We start from the raw sequence: 19,261 nt of genomic DNA, 5'->3' as shown, positions 1-19,261 counted from the left end.
TGTTATCGGCTTTTCGCCTGAGGACAAGCAAGGTCTAAGCTTGGGGGAGTTGATACGTCCATTTTGCATCATGCTTTTATATCAATATTTATTGCATTATGGGCTGTTATTTCACGTTATGTCACAATACTTATGGCTATTCTCTCTTATTTTACAAGGTTTACATGAAGAGGGAGAATGTCGGCAGCTGGAATTCTAGGCTGGAAAAGGAGCAAATGTTGGAGGCCTATTCTATGCAACTCCAAAAGTCCTGAAACTCCACGGAATACCTTAAAATAAATAAAGAAAAATCATCGCCAAAGATGAAGGCCAAGGGGCCCACACCCTGCTCATGAGGGTGGGGGCCGCCCCCCCTGGGCGCGCCCCCTACCTCGTGGGCCCCCTGGTGGCTCTCCGACGCCCATCTTCTCCTATATGAAGTCTTTCGATGAGAAAAAAATAATCAGCAACCTTTCGGGACGAGACTCCGCCGCCACGAGGCGGAACCTTGGCGGAACCAATCTAGGGCTCCTGCAAAGCTGTTTTGCCGGGGACACTTCCGTCCGGGAGGGGGAAACCATCACCATCGTCATCATCAACGCTCCTCTCATCGGGAGAGGGCAATCTCCAACAACATCTTCACGAGCACCATCTCATCTCCAAACCCTAGTTCATCTCTTGTATCCAATTCTTGTCTCCAAGTCCGGGATTGGTGCTAGTAGTGTTGATTACTCCTTGTAGTTGATGCTAGTTGGTTTATTTGGTGGAAGATCATATGTTCAGATCAGTTATGCATATTATTACCCCTCTGATTATGAACATGAATATGCTTTGTGAGTAATTACGTTTGTTCCTGAGGACAAGGGAGTAGTCATGTGAATTTGGTATTCGTTCGATATTTTGACAAGATGTATGTTGTCTAGCCTCTAGTGGTGTTATGTGAACGCCGACTACATAACACTTCACCATTATTTGGGCCTAGAGGAAGGCATTCGGAAGTAATAAGTAGATGATGGGTTGCTAGAGTGACAGAAGCTTGAACCCTAGTTTATGCGTTGCTTCGTAAGGGGCTGATTTGGATCCATATGTTTCATGCTATGGTTAGGTTTACCTTAATACTTTTGTTGTAGTTGCGGATGCTTGCAATAGAGGTTAATCATAAGTGGGATGCTTGTCCAAGTAAGGGCAGTACCCAAGCACCGGTCCACCCACATATCAAATTATCAAAGTACCAAACGCGAATCATATGAACGTGATGAAAACTAGCTTGACGATATTCCTATGTGTCCTCAGGACCGCTTTTCCTATTATAAGAGTTTGTCCAGGCTTGTCCTTTGCTACAAAAAGGATTGGGCCACCTTGCTGCACTTTATTTACTTTTGTTACTTGTTGCTCGTTACAATTTATCTTATCACAAAACTATCTGTTACCACTTATTTCAGTACTTGTAGAGAATACCTTGCTGAAAACCGCTTATCATTTCCTTCTGCTCCTCGTTGGGTTCGACACTCTTACTTATCGAAAGGACTACGATAGATCCTCTATACTTGTGGGTCATCAGATCCGAGATGAAATCACCCTCGACCTCGAGCAGATCAGGACGAATTTCTACAAGATGGAGCCACCGGAGCCAGATTCCAAGGCCGACACAACCTCTTCATGCAACGCTGGGCCAGGTCGTGGCGCGGCCGCGACCAGCGCCCTTGGCTTTGACAACAAAAATCGGGGGAAGGCATATAACATCTATGTCCCTGCTCCGGTCAGAGGTGCGCGCAATTTCGTTTTTTCTCCCAGAAATTTTTCTCCCCGTGATCCACATCCGATGGATACTGTGGAGTATTCCTTGTTTTCCATGCATCTGGAGATTCCCAAGTTCGATGGGTCAAATCCGAGATTGTGGCAGAACAGATGCGAAGACCAATTCAAGTTGTGGAGCACGCCTCCTCACAGATGGTTATCTCTGGCTACAGCTCATTTCGAAGGTGCTGCTGCTCGGTGGCTTGAATCTATGCACGGGCGCATGCCAAATACACAACTGGTCAGAGTTCTGTGCTGCGTTACAGGGTTGTTTTAGGCGAAATCAACACCAAACTTTGCTCAGGAAGCTGTTCCGAATTGCTCAAACAACTACTGTAGAAGACTATGTTAAACGCTTTGCAGAGTTGTATGATTAGTTGACAGCGTATGAAGATACACCCAATTCCCTGCATTCAACCACCAGGTTTTTGGATGAGCTGAAACCTAGAGTAAGGATGGTGGTGGCACTGCAGAAACCCAAGGATTTAGATGCTGCGTATGAACTAGCTCTGCTCCATGAGGAATTAGGAGAGAATTACTCTTCCACCTCAAGTTCTGCTCCAAGGAAATCAGCACTGCTTCAAGCTATGCCAGTTCGAAGGTTTAGAAACAGGAAGACAAACGAAGTTCAGACTCTGTCAGTGGTGTAGCTCAGGAAGATAAGTGGATAGCACTTAGAAATTATATAAAATCCAAGGGGTTGTGTTTTGTTTGTGGAGAAAAATGGTCTATGGATCATGTGTGCAAGGCCACAGTTCAACTGCATTTTTTTCAAGAATTGATAGAACAACTACAAACCAATTCCACTGAAGACTCTGACTCTGACAGTGAACAACCTGATTAATCTTTAGTTCATTCCATCAGGTTATCTGCTGCAGCTATGCGAAAGGAACCAGAAGCTCCAGTTTTGCAATTGGAAATTGAATTGCAGGGCCACACATTTCAGTTTCTGGTTGATTCGGGCAGTACACACTCTTTCTTGGATTTGCAACACAGTTCATTAGCAGGTGTCAGTCCAATTAAAACAATCACAGTTACAGTAGTTGGTGGTTCAACAATTCAGTGTCAACAACAAATCAAACATTGTGTGTGGCAGTCCAATGGTGCTAAATTCATTTCAAATTTCAAGTTGTTGCCCCTACAAACTTATGATGGCATATTGGGGTTGGATTGGCTGGCTCAACACAGTCCCATGTATGTTGATTGGGTTGAGAAATGGTTGTCTTTTAACAAGGAGGGACAGATAGTCACTTTACATGGCATTGGTTCTGAAGAATGTGCTTACACTTGTGTTGCTATCTCTACACTTCAAGCTGAAGGACAAACTGCTGTAACTCCATAAATCCAATTGTTATTAGAGGAATTTGCTGAGGTTTTTGAAACTCCTGCTCAGTTACCACCTAGAAGAGAGTGTGACCACAAAATCACTTTAATTCCAGGAGCTAGACCAGTCACAGTTAGACCTTACAAAATAGCACCACAGTTAAAGGATGAACTTGAAAAACAAATTGCAGAAATGCTAAAGTCAGGTATCATTAGACCAAGCAAAAGTCATTTTTCTTCTCCAGTGCTTCTAGTTAAGAAAAAGGGAGGGTCTTGGCCGTCCGATCGAAGCCACGCTCCTGTAGAAATGAATAGTTACCCCCCCCCCCCGCGCGATCCTGCTTACTCCGCGATTTTGACTGGTTCTCGCTGTCTTGTGGGCCCCTTCATGGGTGGGTCGCGCCTGTCAGCAGTTGTGCCTGGGAGCATGGTTTGTGCGGCCAGTCAGCACCCTCCAGCAGTCAAATATCTCCTGCCATCGCCGATAATTTTATCGTGCCCTGCCGAGGGCATTTTCGTTTTTTCACCTTTTACCCCTGCGCGTGGTGTCCCCTGGTTGGTCCGTGCATTGATGAGGTGAGGGAGGCCATTCTTTCTAGGGCGATGATGATTAACCGTGACTGAAATAAGTGTGCCTTTCAGCAATCGAGGCACCTATGGTATCAAGTTGGATCCTCCCTCTTGTCTCTAGAATCCTTTTTGATCATGTGATACTTATTGTTTTGTCCTTGGATGGTCATTCTTGTTGAGTGATAACCAGGGCAGCTCCAATGTATAAACAGATTTATCTGGTGATAAGAGATGATAGGGGTAGGTCATATGATCGAGGAAAGGTCAATCTGAGCCCACCATGCAATGAACCATGAACTCTTTTTATTTGTATTTAAAGGTGTTGCTTATTTGTGCCCCAGTGTTCCTAGCCGTCTTGTGTACAGATTTCTTCTCTCTCATACCTTTATTGCATATATGTTGTTCTTGATCTTTTATTGTTTGTTGTTGTTCCTTGATTTAATCTGGTTAAGCGTAAGTTGCACTTTGACTCGCTCCCAGCAAGTTATCGGTTGAGTGGCTTGTTTTAATTCGTTGTGATACTATTACTTCTATTTTTCTGCAAGTTACCAGTTGCAGCTATTTGTTCTTACATGCTACAAATAGTAATAATACATGATTTTTTTGAGAGTTTTTTGGAGATAATGCTGGATTGTTCACGTAAAGAGTGACCGAGGTAGTATGTCCCATGTTGCTGTCTGTATCCATAAACATATTTTCGACTGTTGTGATTAAGTTGCTGGGTTAATCCGAGGCATTGAGCGGACATTTCCTTTTGTTTTCTTTAGTTTGTTCTGAAGCTTTCCCTAATTCTGTCTCTCACCATTGCATTTTTTGGATCATGCACCAGACTAAATGTAGGTGAACTTTGAAGGATGTGTGCTTTGTTAGTTTTGTAACTTGTTTCCTTGCTAAGTAAGCATTGGGGTTATTTTGTTTTGTTGCTACCTTCTGGACGACGGGCGGGCGGGCAGCGGCAGCGTCGAGGATGGCAGCCATGCCGTGGCAGCTGGACGACGACATCATCCACGGCATGGCCATCGGCGCGATCTTCACCGACTACGTGAGTTCCATTGCCTAACCCCCTAGCCTACCCTCATGTTTGTTCCTACTACCCATGCTAATCTGTCGTGGCAAATCGGTTGGCAGTCTGGGAAGATAATCTGCCTCGAGTTCCACGCAAGGAGGATCTCCTCGTCACCGAGGACGACTCCATTCGCCTCTACAACACCACCAGCGCAATGTGAGTCCGCCGCTTGGGTTTACATCTGCTCTGTTAGTGCTTCTGTGTTAACTGAACCTCGGTGTGCTAGAGAGGTTACAACATGTGGATGGGAAGTGTCTGGGATCTACTGCATTTTGATTGCTGGCCTATAGATATGAGTGACAGTGTTGGGTTCTGTTGTTTGGGGATGCTGGTAATGTGCTACTTTGATCGTAGTGGTATCTTGCAGGGATGCTTCCATGACTATGTTAATAAATTTTATGGTGATTTGCTTCACAGGTAGGAGTACAACAACATTAGGCGATTAGCTATTTGTGATGCAAAGGCGTCGGTGGTCGGGTTGATGCGGACGCAACTGCGAGCTCGACGTGGGAGCAGCGGGGCAGCATCGAGCTCACCAGGTCCTCCTTCCTGCCTGCTAGACCTCTAGGGTCCATCTCTCTCTCCATCCCTCTCTCCCTCCCTAAAGAATCTGGATGTAGCATATGTTATTTTGCTAATTCCTAACGTAGCATCTCCTTAAGCATCTACAATCCCTGATTCGCAAAATATGCAGAGTGAAGTGTGGATTATGCTTTATTCTACATAGCTAGGGGATTTTAAAATGTTGGACAACAAAGTTATTGGGCTGGCAGGTTCAAAATCAGTTCTCTTTTTTTCATTTTATTTTCTATTACAAAATCATATGTTGATACTTTTCTCCCTTTTCTGTCGTAAATCAGATATAAGTATCTCATAGTTTTATATGGCAATGTTACACATTTGGTTTGAGATTTACTTAAGAACCTCATGGTCCATTAGGATTGTCAAACAACATTTTCATGTGTGGTCATCGATGATCAACGATGCCTTTCTTACACAGGTGATTCGCCAATGATGATCAGTCAACCACTTGCTTCGACGCTAATGACTACCCAACTATCTACCAAGTTGTTTCAATGGTCTTCTGTTCGACCATTTGCCTTTTGTAGGAATGCCTTGCTCTAAAAATTATGTAGCATCAAAACTACTGGATGCGCTCTTTAACCTTGATTGCTTTATCTAAAAATAACATACTTAAAGCATTTTGTGTTGGCCTTTTGTTTGCTAATTGGGTAGCTTTCTCAATATTGATCTCACTACCATTATAGTTACTTAAGCTATATTATGCCCCTGCTTTTAGTACTGAACTTTGTAACCTGATTGGATTTTGTCATCGTATGATATTACTCCTTGGTGTTGAACGTTATGTCGTTTTGTTTTTGAACAGACTAAATACTTCTACTTTGTCATAGACATATTAATTACTAAACATGCTAAGTTTGTTGGAAATATGCCCTAGAGGCAATAATAAAAGGATTGTTATTATATTTCCTTGTTCATGATAATTGTCTTTTATTCATGCTATAATTGTGTTATTCGGAAATCGTAATACATGTGTAAATACATAGACCACAATATGTCCCTAGTGAGCCTCTAGTTGACTAGCCCGTTGATCAACAGATAGTCATGGTTTCCTGACTATGGACATTGGATGTCATTGATAACGGGATCACATCATTAGCTGAATGATGTGATGGACAAGACCCAATCCTAAGCATACCACAAGATCGTGTAGTTCGTTTGCAAGAGCTTTTCAAATGTCAAGTATCTTTTCCTTAGACCATGAGATTGTGTAACTCCCGGATACCGTAGGAGTGCTTTGGGTGTACCAAACGTCACAACATAACTGGGTCACTATAAAGGTATACTCCGGGTATCTCTGAAAGTATCTGTTGGGTTGACATGGATCGAGACTGGGATTTGTCACTCCATATGACAGAGAGGTATCTCTGGGCCCACTCGGTAATGCATCATCATAATGAGCTCAAAGTGACCAAGTGTCTGGTCACGGGATCATGCATTACGGTACGAGTAAAGTGACTTGCCGGTAACGAGATTGAACGAGGTATTGGGATACCGATGATCGAATCTCGGGCAAGTAACATACCGATTGACAAAGGGAAATTTATACGGGGTTGCTTGAATCCTCGACATCGTGGTTCATCCGATGAGATCATCGAGGAGCATGTGGGAGCCAACATGGGTATCCAGATCCCGCTGTTGGTTATTGACCGGAGAGCCGTCTCGGTCATGTCTACGTGCCTCCCGAACCCGTAGGGTCTACACACTTAAGGTTCGGTGACGCTAGGTCGAGTTTCGGCCATCGGGAAAGTTTCAGGGGTCACTGGTATTGTACCGGGACCACCGGAAGGGTCCCGGGGGTCCACCGGGTGGGGCCACCCATCCCGGAGGGCCCCATGGGCTGAAGTGGGAGGGGAACCATCCCCTGGTGGGCTGGTGCGCCCCCCTTGCCCCCCCTGCGCCTAGGTTGGGAACCCTAGGGGAGGGGGCGCCTCCACTTGCCTTGGGGGGCAAGGCACCCCCCTTGGCCGCCGCCCCCCTTGGAGATTCAATCTCCTAGGGCCAGCGCCCCCCAAGGGTCCCTATATAAAGAGGGGGGAGGGAGGGCAGCCGCACCCTTGCACTTGGCGCCTCCCTTCCCCCTTGCTACACCTCTCCCTCCCGCAGATGCTTGGCGAAGCCCTGCCGGGAACCCTGCTGCATCCACCACCACGCCGTCGTGCTACTGGATCTTCATCAACCTCTCCTCGCCCCTTGCTGGATCAAGAAGGAGGTGCCGCCCGTTCGGCGCTAGGATCTCCGGTGATTTGGATCATGACGAGTACGACTCCCTCAACCCTGTTCTCTTGAATGCTTCCGCTCGTTCTACAAGGGTATGTAGATGCACTCCTCTCTCTCGTTGCTAGATGAACTCATAGATTGATCTTGGTGAAACCGTAGAATTTTTTTTATTTTCTGCAACGTTCCCCAATAGTGGCATCATGAGCTAGGTCTATGCATAGTTCTCTTTGCACGAGTAGAACACAAATCTGTTGTGGGCGTAGAGGTTGTCAACTTTCTTGCCACCACTAGTATTATTTTGCTTCAGCGGTATTGCGGGATGAAGCGGCCGGGACCGACCTTACACGTACACTTACGTGAGACAGGTTCCACCGACTGACATGCACTAGTTGCATAAGGTGGCTAGCGGGTGTCTGTCTCTCCCACTTTAGTTGGAGCGGATTCGATGAAAAGGGTCCTTATGAAGGGTAAATAGAAGTTGACAAATCACGTTGTGGCTTTTTCGTAGGTAAGAAAATGTTCTTGCTAGAACCCTATTGCAGCCACGTAAAAGATGCAACAACAATTAGAGGACGTCTAACTTGTTTTTGCAGCAATTGCTTTGTGATGTGATATGGCCAAAAGTTGTGATGAATGATGAATGATATATTGTGATGTATGAGATCATGTTCTTGTAATAGGAATCACGACTTGCATGTCGATGAGTATGACAACCGGCAGGAGCCATAGGAGTTGTCTTAATTATTGTATGACATGCGTGTCAATGATTTAACGCCATGTAATTACATTACTTTATTGCTAAATCGTTAGCTATAGTAGTAGAAGTAATAGTTGGCGAGAAACTTCATGGAGATACGATGATGGAGATCATGATGATGAAGATCATGGTGTCATGCCGGTGACGAAGATGATCATGGAGCCCCGAAGATGGAGATCAAAGCTGCTATATGATATTGGCCATATCATGTCACTACTATTTGATTGCATGTGGTGTTTATCATGTTTTTGCATCTTGTTTACTTAGAACGACGGTAGTAAATAAGATGATCCCTCATAATAATTTCAATAAAGTGTTCCCCCTAACTGTGCGCCGTTGTGACAGTTCGTTGTTTCGAAGCACCACGTGATGATCGGGTGTGATAGATTCTAACGTTCACATACAACGTGTGTAAGACAGATTTACACATGCAAAACACTTAGGTTAACTTGACGAGCCTAGCATGTACAGACATGGCCTCAGAACACAAGAGACCGAAAGGTCAAACATGAGTCGTATGAAAGATACGATCAACATGGAGATGTTCACCGATGATGACTAGTCCGTCTCACGTGATGATCGGACACGGTCTAGTCGACTCGGATCATGTAACACTTAGATGACTAGAGGGATGTCTAATCTGAGTGGGAGTTCATTAAATAATTTGATTAAATGAACTTAATTATCATGAACTTAGTCTAAAATCTTTGCAAAATGTCTTGTAGATCAAATGGCCAACGCTCATGTCAACATGAACTTCAACGCGTTCCTAGAGAAAACCAAGCTGAAAGATGATGGAAGCAACTATACGGACTGGGTCCGGAACCTGAGGATCATCCTCATAGCTGCCAAGAAAGCATATGTCCTAGAAGGACCGCTAGGTGAAGCACCCATCCCAGAGAACCAAGACGTTATGAACGCTTGGCAGTCACGTGCTGATGATTACTCCCTCGTTCAGTGCAGCATGCTTTACAGCTTAGAACTGGGGCTCCAAAAGCATTTTGAGCAACACGAAGCATATGAGATGTTTGAGGAGCTGAAAATGGTTTTCCAAGCTCACGCCCGGGTCGAGATATATGAAGTCTCCGACAAGTTCTATAGTTGTAAGATGGAGGAAAATAGTTTTGTCAGTGAGCACATACTCAAAATGTCTGGGTTGCACAACCGCCTGTCCCATCTAGACATTAACCTCCCGGACGAGGCGGTCATTGACAGAATCCTTCAGTCGCTCCCACTGAGCTACAAGAGCTTTAAGATGAACTACAATATGCAGGGGATGGTGAAAACTATTCCTAAAGAATTTTCAATGCTGAAGTCAGCAGAGATAGAAATCAAAAAGGAACATCAAGTGTTGATGGTCAATAAAACCACTAAGTTCAAGAAAGGCAAGGGTAAGAAGAACTTCAAGAAGGACGGCAAGGATGTTGCCGCGCCCGGTAAGCCAGTTGCCGGGAAGAAGTCAAAGAATGGACCCAAGCCTGAGACTGAGTGCTTTTATTGCAAAGGGAAGGGTCACTGGAAGCGGAACTGCCCCAAATACTTAGCGGACAAGAAGGCCGGCAACACTAAAGGTATATGTGATATACATGTAATTGATGTGTACCTTACCAGTACTCGTAGTAGCTCCTGGGTATTTGATACCGGTGCGTTGCTCATATTTGTAACTCAAAGCAGGAGCTGCGGAATAAGCGGAGACTGGCGAAGGACGAGGTGACGATGCGCGTCGGGAATGGTTCCAAGGTCGATGTGATCGCCGTCGGCACGCTACCTCTACATTTACCCACGGGATTAGTTTTAAACCTCAATAATTGTTATTTAGTGCCAAGTTTGAGCATGAACATTGTATCTGGATCTCGTTTAATACGAGATGGCTACTCATTTAAATCGAGAATAATGGTTGTTCTATTTATATGAGAGATATGTTTTATGGTCATGCCCCGATGGTCAATGGTTTATTCTTAATGAATCTCGAACGTAATGTTACACATATTCATAGTGTGAATACCAAAAGATGTAAGATTGATAACGATAGTCCCACATACTTGTGGCACTGCCGCCTTGGTCACATTGGTGTCAAGCGCATGAAGAAGCTCCATGCTGATGGACTTTTAGAGTCTCTCGATTATGAATCATTTGACACATGTGAACCATGCCTCATGGGCAAAATAACTAAGACTCCGTTCTCCGGAACAATGGAGCGAGCAACCAACTTATTGGAAATCATACATACTGATGTGTGCGGTCCAATGAGCGTTGAGGCTCGCGGAGGATATCATTATGTTCTCACTCTCACTGATGACTTAAGTAGATATGGGTATGTCTACTTGATGAAACACAAGTCTGAGACCTTTGAAAACTTCAAGGAATTTTAGAATGAGGTAGAGAATCAACGTGACCGAAAGATAAAGTTCTTGCGATCAGATCATGGAGGAGAATATTTAAGTCACGAATTTGGTACGCACTTAAGAAAATGTGGAATCGTTTCACAACTAACGCCGCCTGGAACACCTCAGCGTAACGGTGTGTCCAAACATCGTAATCGCACTCTATTGGATATGGTGCGATCTATGATGTCTCTTACCGATTTACCGCTATCATTTTGGGGATACGCTCTAGAGACAGCTACATTCACTTTAAATAGGGCTCCGTCTAAATCCTTGAGACGACACCGTATGAATTATGGTTTGGGAAGAAACCTAAGCTGTCGTTTCTAAAAGTTTGGGGATGCGATGCTTATGTCAAGAAACTTCAACCTGAAAAGCTCGAACCCAAGTCGGAAATATGCGTCTTCATAGGATACCCTAAGGAAACCATTGGGTATACCTTCTACCTTAGATCCGAAGGCAAGATCTTTGTTGCCAAGAACGGATCCTTTCTGGAAAAAGAGTTTCTCTCGAAAGGAGTAAGTGGGAGGAAAGTAGAACTCGATGAAGTACTACCTCTTGAACCGGAAAGTAGTGCAGCTCAGGAAAATGTTCCTGTGGTGCCTACACCGACTGGAGAGGAAATTAATGATGATGATCAAGGTACTTCGGATCAAGTTGCTACTGAACTTCGTAGGTCCACAAGGACACGTTCCACACCAGAGTGGTATGGCAACCCTGTCCTGGAAATCATGTTGTTAGACAACGGTGAACCTTCGAACTATGAAGAAGCGATGGCGGGCCCAGATTCCAACAAATGGCTTGAAGCCATGCAATCCGAGATAGAATCCATGTATGAAAACAAAGTATGGACTTTGACAGACTTGCCCGATGATCAGCGAGCGATAGAAAACAAATGGATCTTTAAGAAGAAGACGGACGCGGATGGTAATGTTACCATCTATAAAGCTCGACTTGTCGCTAAGGGTTATCGGCAAGTTCAAGGGGTTGACTACGATGAGACTTTCTCTCCCATAGCGAAGCTGAAGTCCGTCCGAATCATGTTAGCAATTGCCGCATACTATGATTATGAGATATGGCAGATGGACGTCAAAATGGCATTCCTTAACGGCTATCTTAAGGAAGAACTGTATATGATGCAGCCGGAAGGTTTTGTCGATCCTAAGAATGCTAACAAGGTATGCAAGCTCCAGCGATCCATTTATGGGCTGGTGCAAGCATCTCGGAGTTGGAACATTCGCTTTGATGAGATGATCAAAGCGTTTGGGTTTATGCAGACTTATGGAGAAGCCTGCGTTTACAAGAAAGTGAGTGGGAGCTCTGTAGCATTTCTCATATTATATGTAGATGACATACTTCTGATGGGAAATGATATAGAACTTTTGGACAACATTAAGGCCTACTTGAATAAGTGTTTTTCAATGAAGGACCTTGGAGAAGCTGCGTACATATTAGGCATCAAGATCTATAGGGATAGATCGAGACGCCTCATAGGTCTTTCACAAAGCACATACCTTGATAAGATATTGAAGAAGTTCAATATGGATCAGTCCAGTAAAGGGTTCTTGCCTGTATTGCAAGGTGTGAGATTGAGCTCGGCTCAATGCCTGACCACGGCAAAAGATATAACAGAGATGAGTGTCATCCCCTATGCCTCAGCCGTAGGGTCTATTATGTATGCCATGCTGTGTACCAGACCTGATGTAAGCCTTGCCGTAAGTTTGGTAGGAAAGTACCAAAGTAATCCCGGCAAGGAACACTGGACATCGGTCAAGAATATCCTAAAGTACCTGAAGAGGACTAAGGATATGTTTCTTGTTTTTGGAGGTGACGAAGAGCTCGTCGTAAAGGGTTACGTCGACGCTAGCTTCGACACACATCTGGATGACTCTAAGTCACAAACCGGATATGTGTATATTTGAATGGAGGGGCAGTAAGCTGGTGCAGTTGCAAGCAGAGCGTCATCGCGAGATCTACATGTGAAGCGGAGTACATGGCAGCCTCGGAGGCAGCGCATGAAGCAATATGGATGAAGGAGTTCATCACCGACCTAGGAGTCATACCCAATGCGTCGGGGCCGATCACTCTCTTCTGTGACAACACTGGAGCTATTGCCCTTGCCAAGGAGCCCAGGTTTCACAAGAAGACCAGGCACATCAAGCGTCGTTTCAACTCCATCGGTGAAAATGTTCAAGATGGAGACATAGATATTTGCAAAGTACATACGGATCTGAATGTCGCAGATCCGTTAACTAAACCTCTTCCACGAGCAAAACATGATCAACACCAGAACTCTATGGGTGTTCGATTCATCACAATGTAACTAGATTATTGACTCTAGTGCAAGTGGGAGACTGTTGGAAATATGCCCTAGAGGCAAAAATAAAAGGATTATTATTATATTTCCTTGTTCATGATAATTGTCTTTTATTCATGCTATAGTTGTGTCATCCGGAAATTGTAATACATGTGTAAATACATAGACCACAATATGTCCCTAGTGAGCCTCTAGTTGAGTAGCCCGTTGATCAACAGATAGTCATGGTTTCCTGACTATGGACATTGGATGTCATTGATAACAGGATCACATCATTAGGTGCATGATGTGATGGACAAGACCCAATCCTAAGCATAGCACAACATCGTGTAGTTCGTTTGCTAGAGCTTTTCCAATGTCAAGTATCTTTTACTTAGACCATGAGATCGTGTAACTCCCGGATACCGTAGGAGTGCTTTGGGTGTACCAAACGTCACAACGTAACTGGGTGACTATAAAGGTATACTCCAGGTATCTCTGAAAGTATCTTTTGGGTTGACATGGATCGAGACTGGGATTTGTCTCTCCGTATGACAGAGAGGTATCTCTGGGCCCACTCGGTAATGCATCATCATAATGAGCTCAAAGTGACCAAGTGTCTGGTCACGGGATCATGCATTACGGTACGAGTAAAGTGACTTGCCGGTAACGAGATTGAACGAGGTACTAGGATACCGATGATCGAATCTCGGGCAAGTAACATACCGATTGACAAAGGGAATTGTATACGGGGTTGCTTGAATCCTCGACATCGTGGTTCATCCGATGAGATCATCGAGGAGCATGTGGGAGCCAACATGGGTATCCAGATCCCGTTGTTGGTTATTGACCGGAGAGCCGTCTCGGTCATGTCTACGTGCCTCCCGAACCCGTAGGGTCTACACACTTAAGGTTCGGTGACGCTAGGTCGAGTTTTGGCCATCGGGAAAGTTTCAGGGGTCACCGATATTGTACCGGGACCACCGGAATGGTCCCGGGGGTCCACCGGGTGGGTCCACCCATCCCGGAGGGCCCCATGGGCTGAAGTGGGAGTAGAACCAGCCCCTGGTGGGCTGGTGCGCCCCCCTTGCCCCCCCTGCGCCTAGGTTGGGAACCCTAGGGGAGGGGGCGCCTCCACTTGCCTTGGGGGGCAAGGCACCCCCCTTGGCCGCCGCCCCCTTGGAGATTCAATCTCCTAGGGATGGCTCCCCCCAAGGGTCCCTATATAAAGAGGGGGGGAGGGAGGGCAGCCGCACCCTTGCACTTGGCGCCTCCCTTCCCCCTTGCTACACCTCTCCCTCCCGCAGACGCTTGGCGAAGCCTTGCCGGGATCCCTGCTGCATCCACCACCATGTCGTCGTGCTGCTGGATCTTCATCAACCTATCCTTCCCCCTTGCTGGATCAAGAAGGAGGAGACGTCATGCTGACCGTACGTGTGTTGAACGCGGCGGTGCCGTCCGTTCGGCGCTAGGATCTCCGGTGATTTGGATCACGACGAGTACGACTCCCTCAACCCCGTTCTCTTGAACGCTTCCGGTCGATCTACAAGGGTATGTAGATGCACTCCTCTCTCTCGTTTCTAGATGAACTCATAGATTGATCTTGGTGAAACCGTAGAATTTTTTTTATTTTCTCCAACATTCCCCAACAAAGTTTCCCTCACAATTATAGTATACAACACAAACGGTAGGACTCGGCAACGATATTGAGCACCATTATGTGTCTCCTCTATCACAATTAAATGCTTCTTATTCAATGTATTGTTATCATGTATGAATGCACATGCTAAACCTGGATTACTACTGATTTACCATTACCATCTTGACAAAAACGTTCGGACCGGCACCCTCGCGCCAAGGCGCGATCCCGATCTAGTCTATTATGGTAAGGACGCTTACAAGCGCCGGCGCACCGGCCGAACCGTTCGGCCGGTCAAGCCCCAGCCGCCCGATACCATGATTAAGAGTCGTCAGATCTGACCCCCCTTGCTTCGTCCTCCTTCTAGTTGTTCCCCTCCGATCAAAATTGCAACGGCCCACAGCGACATCCGATGCCCCGACATCGCCCCGCGACCAAGGTTGAAGCACCCCCTGAAGGAAATATGCCCTAGAGGCAATAAAATACTTATTATTTATTTCCTTATATCATGATAAATGTTTATTATTCATGCTAGAATTGTATTAACGGGATACATAATACATGTGTGAATACATAGACAAACATAGTGTCACTAGTATGCCTCTACTTGACTAGCTCATTTATCAAAGATGGTTATGTTTCCTAGCCATGGACAAAAGAGTTGTCATTTGATTAACGGGATCACGTCATTAGGAGAATGATGTGATTCACTTGACCCATTCCGTTAGCTTAGCACTTGATCGTTTAGTATGTTGCTATTGCTTTCTTCATGACTTATACATGTTCCTATGACTATGAGATTATGCAACTCCCATTTACCGGAGGAACACTTTGTGTGCTACCAAACGTCACAACATAACTGGGTGATTATAAAGGAGCTCTACAGGTGTCTCCGAAGGTACATGTTGGGTTTGCATATTTCGAGATTAGGATTTGTCACTCCGATTGTCGGAGAGGTATCTATGGGCCCACTCGGTAATGCACATCACTATAAGCCTTGCAAGCATTGCAACTAATTAGTTAGTTGCGGGATGATGTATTACGGAATGAGTAAAGAGACTTGCTGGTAACAAGATTGAACTAAGTATTGAGATACCGACGATCGAATCTCGGTCAAGTAACATACCGATGACAAAGGGAACAACGTATGTTGTTATGCGGTTTGACCGATAAAGATATTCGTAGAATATGTGGGAGCCAATATGAGCATCCAGGTTCCGCTATTGGTTATTGACCAGAAACGTGTTTCGGTCATGTCTACATAGTTCTCGGACCCGTAGGGTCCGCACGCCTAAGGTTTCGATGACAGTTATATTACGAGTTTATATGTTTTGATGCACCGAAGGAATTCGGAGTCCCGGATGAGATCGGGGACATGACGAGGAGTCTCTAAATGGTCAAGACGTAAAGATCGATATATTGGACGACTATATTCGGACTTCTGAAAGGTTCCGAGTGATTCGGGTATTTTTCGGAGTACCGAAGAGTTACGGGAATTCATATTGGGCGTTAATGGGCCATACGGGAAAGGAGAGAAAGGCCCCAAAGGGTGGCCGCACCCATCCCCATGGACTAGTCCGAATTGGACTATGGAGGGGGGCGGCCCCCTTCCTTCCTTCTCCTTCTCCCTTCCCTTTCTCCTACTCCAACAAGGAAAGGGGGGAGTCCTACTCCTGGTGGGAGTATGACTCCTCATGGGGCGTGCCAAGGGTGGCCGGCCCCCTCCCCCTCCTCCACTCCTTTATATACGGGGAGGGAGGCACCCCCTAGAGACAACAATTGACCGTTGATCTTTTAGCCGTGTGCGGTGCCCCCCTCCACCATATGCCTCCTCGATATTATTGTAGCGGTGCTTAGGCGAAGCCCTGCGATGGTAGAACATCAAGATCGTCACCATGCCATCGTGCTGATGGAACTCTCCCTCGATACTCGGCTGGATCGGAGTTCGAGGGACTTCATCGAGCTGAACGTGTGCTAGAACTCGGAGGTGCCGTAGTTTCGGTGCTTGATAGGTCGGGCCATGAAGACGTATGACTACATCAACCGCGTTGTTCTAACGCTTCCGCTTTTGGTCTACGAGGGTACGTAGACAACACTCTCCCCTCTCGTTGCTATGCATCATCATGATCTTGCGTGTGCGTAGGAATTTTTTTGAAATTACTACGTTCCCCAACAGTGGGATCCGAGCCTAGGTTTTATGCGTTGATGTTATATACACGAGTAGAACACAAGTGAGTTGTGGGCGATACAAGTCATACTGCTTACCAGCATGTCATACTTTGGTTCGGCGGTATTGTTGGATGAAGCGGCCCGGACCGACATTACGCGTACGCTTACACGAGATTGGTTCTACCGACGTGCTTTGCACATAGGTGGCTGACGGGTGTCAGTTTCTCCAACTTTAGTTGAACCGAGTATGGCTACGCCCGGTCCTTGCGAAGGTTAAAACATCACTAACTTCACGAACTATCGTTGTGGTTTTGATGCGTAGGTAAGAACGGTTCTTGCTCAGCCCGTAGCAGCCACGTAAAACTTGCAACAACAAAGCAGAGGGCGTCTAACTTGTTTTTGCAGGGCATGTTGTGATGTGATATGGTCAAGACGTGATGAGATATAAGTTGTTGTATGAGATGATCATGTTTTGTTGAAGTTCTCTACAACGGGAAGAAGCCCTATGGTTGTCTCTTGGTTGCATAAGATGCAAGCGCCAAATAATTGCTTTACTTTATTGCTATGCGATAGCAATAGTTGCAAGAGCAATAGTTGGCGAGACGACCATGCGATGACACATTGATATAGATAAAGATGATGAAGATCATGGTGTCATGCCGGTGACGATTGAGATCATGACGATGCTTTGGAGATGGAGATCAAAGGCACAAGATGATGATGGCCATATCATGTCACATATTTTGATTGCATGTGATGTTTATCTTTTATACATCTTAATCTGTTTTGTTTAACGGTAGCATTTTAAGATGAACTCTCACTAATTATCAAGAAGTGGTCTCCCTGAGTATGCACCATTGTGAAAGTTCTTCGTGGCGAGACACCACGTGATGATCAGGTGTGATAGGCTCTATGTTCAAATACAACGGGTGCAAAACAGTTGCACACGCGGAATACTCAGGTTAAACTTGACGAGCCTAGCATATAACAGATATGGCCTCGGAACACGGAGACCGAAAGGTCAAGCGTGAATCATATAGTAGATATGATCAACATAGTGATGTTCACCATTGAAAACTACTCCATCTCACGTGATGATCGGACATGGTTTAGTTTATTTGGATCACGTGATCGCTTAGATGACAAGAGGGATGTCTATCTAAGTGGGAGTTCTTAAAGTAATATGATTAATTGAACTTTAATTTATCATGAACTTAGTCCTGGTAATATTTTGCAAATTATGTTGTAGATCAATAGCTCGCGTTGTTGCTTCCATATGTTTTTATATGTGTTCCTAGAGAAAACTATGTTGAAAGATGATAGTAGCAAGGATGCGGACTTGGTCTGTGATCTGAGGTTTATCCTCATTGCTGCACAGAAGAATTATGTCCTTGATGCACCGCTAGGTGACAGACCTATTGTAGGAGAATATGCAGACGTTATGAACGTTTGGCTAGCTCAATATGATGACTACTTGATAGTTTTGTGCACCATGCTTTATGGCTTAGAATCGGGACTACAAAAACATTTTTGAAACGTCACGGAACATATGAGATGTTCCATGAGATGAAATTGATATTTCAGACTCATGCCCGTGTCAACAGGTATGAGACCTCTGACAAATACTTCGCCCAAAAGATGGAGGAGAATTGCTCAACTAGTGAGCAAGTACTTAGATTGTCTGAGTACTACAATCGCTTGAATCAAGTGGGAGTTAATCTTCCAGATAAGATAGTGATTGGCAGAGTTGTCTAGTCACCATCACCAAGTTACTGGAACTTCGCGATGAACTATAATGCAAGGGATGATGAAAACGATTCCCGAGCTCTTCGTGATGCTGAAATCGACGAAGGTAGAAATCAAGAAAAGAGCATCAAGTGTTGATGATTGACAAAACCACTAGTTTCAAGAAAAAGGGCAAAGGGAAAGCAAGGGAACTTCAAGCAGAATGGCAAGCAAGTTGTCACTCCCGCGAAGAATCCCAAAGCTGGACCAAATCCTGAAACTGAGTGATTATACTGCAAAGGAAATGGTCACTAGAAGCGGAAATGCCCTGAATATTTGGTGGATAAGAAGGATGACAAAGTGAACAAGGGTATATTTGATATACAGGTTATTGATGTGTACCTTACTAGTGTTTATAGTAGCCCCTGAGTATTTGATACTTGTTCGGTTGCTAAGATTAGTAACTCGAAAAGGGGGTTACAGAATAAACAGAAACTAGTTAAGGGTGAAGTGACGATGTGTGTTGGAAGTGGTTCCAAGATTGATATGATCATCATCGCACACTCCGTATACTTTCGGGATTAGTGTTAAACCTAAATAAATGTTATTTGGCGTTTGCGTTGAGCATGAATATGATTTGATCATGTTTATTGCAATACGGTTATTCATTTAAAGTCAGAGAATAATTGTTATTCTGTTTACATGAATAAAGCCTTCGATGGTCATACACCCAATGAAAATAGTTTGTTGGATC

This window comes from Triticum aestivum, chromosome 6B, assembly GCF_018294505.1.
Source record: "Triticum aestivum cultivar Chinese Spring chromosome 6B, IWGSC CS RefSeq v2.1, whole genome shotgun sequence".
NCBI lineage: Eukaryota > Viridiplantae > Streptophyta > Magnoliopsida > Poales > Poaceae > Triticum > Triticum aestivum.
The sequence above is the reverse complement of the archived record's forward strand: the minus strand, read 5'-3'. Positions refer to the sequence as shown.